Source organism: Propithecus coquereli, unplaced genomic scaffold (genome assembly GCF_000956105.1).
Source record: "Propithecus coquereli isolate 6110/MARCELLA unplaced genomic scaffold, Pcoq_1.0 Scaffold17, whole genome shotgun sequence".
Classification (NCBI taxonomy): Eukaryota; Metazoa; Chordata; class Mammalia; order Primates; family Indriidae; genus Propithecus; species Propithecus coquereli.
In genome coordinates, this window is record NW_012141635.1 from 6,026,752 (window position 1) to 6,028,469 (window position 1,718).

Below are 1,718 nucleotides of genomic sequence, written 5' to 3' on the forward strand. Positions count from 1 at the left end.
CCTCAGATGAACATGACAGTCTTGGCTATCAAGCAGTTCACAGTTTAGTGGGAGAGGATAGGCAGGAACAACAACTTGAATACTACAGTATAATAAGTGCTATGGTAAGGTGCTATGAGAGAGGAAAGAGAGACACTGACTTCATCTAGGGGGCCAGGGTAGATCATTGACTTTTGAAGCCAAATAGCAATTGGCCAGGTAGAACATGGGTTTCAAATGTGAAAGGTCTTCGAAGGGGGGGTCAAATAATGTATGCAAAGTCATGAAGTTGAGAAAGAGAGCTTGGGACATTTGGGAGATTCCTATAGTTCTCAATGATTACAATGGGTACATGGCAGAGTAGGATTGCTTGGACAATTTAGCAGGTGTCAGTTCATAATGAACCTTGTATACCACACTAACTATTTGAGATTATATCCTGTGGATAATGGGAGGATATTATTAATAAAAAGTGGTAAGAGAGAGAGTTACATAATTAGATTTGCATGTTAAAAAGATTGCCTTAGAAATAGTGAGGGACACAGGTTGGATTGGAGGAAGGGAGAACGATTCGAAGAGAATTTACACGAGTTCCCACCACCACTAATATCCACCTACCTGTGTCTGTGGCCAGGAACTCCCCCTTCCCTTCTGTTGCCACAGATGAATGGCCTATGGCTCTCAGCAAAGCTCAGTCCCTCCCCCCGCCCCCTTGTGCACTAGATCCCATCCCTTTTGCCTTCAAGGACATGGCTCCAACAAATCTCCCCTCTTTATTCCTTTATCAGCAATTTTCCCTCCCTACAGAATCACTGCTATCAGCATTTAAGTACACTGTTATTGTAAAGAAAATATCTTTCCTGACCTCATCCCTTCCCGTTACTGCCACATTTTTCTACTCTACTTTGCATTTCAACTTCACAGTCTTCAAAAACCTTTACCTCCTATTCTTTCTTGAATATACTCTAATTAAGCCCCACATTTCACTGACTTCTCTTGTCAAAGTTACCAGTGACCTCCACATTGTGTTGCTATCTCTAATGGGCACTCACCAATCCTCATTTTATTGACCTATTAGCTGCATTTGATACAGTTGATCACTCTCTCCGTCTGAAATTCTGTCACTTTTGGGCTTCCAGAATGCCACACTCCTCATTTTCCTCTTATCAATGAAGATTTTTTCACCATCTTTGAGTGCTGGGTCCTCCTCATCAACCTGACCTTTAACATGACAGTACCAAGGATGCTGGTCACTTCCATTCTCCACTTATACTCCTTTCCACCATGAACTTTTTGAGTCCAATGGCTTTAAAAATACCACCTATAGAGCAGGGTGCAGTGGCTCATGGCTGTAATCCCAATACCTCCGGAGGGTGACAGGGGAGGATCGCTTGAGCCCAGGAGTTCAAGCTGCAGTAAGCTTGATCTTACCACTGCACTCCAGCCTGGGCGACAGAGTGAGACTCTGTCTCAAAAACAAAACAAAACAAAACAAAAATTTAAAAAAAGCTATCTGTATGCTGGCAAATATATGTGTGTGTGTGCGTGCGTGTGTGTGTGTGTGTGTGTGTGTGTGTGTGTGTGTGTGTGTGTATATATATACACACACACATACATATATATGTATAAAACAGCCTGAAACTCTTTATTGATCTCCAGGCTTATATATCCAGCTGCTTATTCTACACTTATTTGGATATCAAGTAAGCATTTCAAATTAAAATATCCTGGCCAGGCGT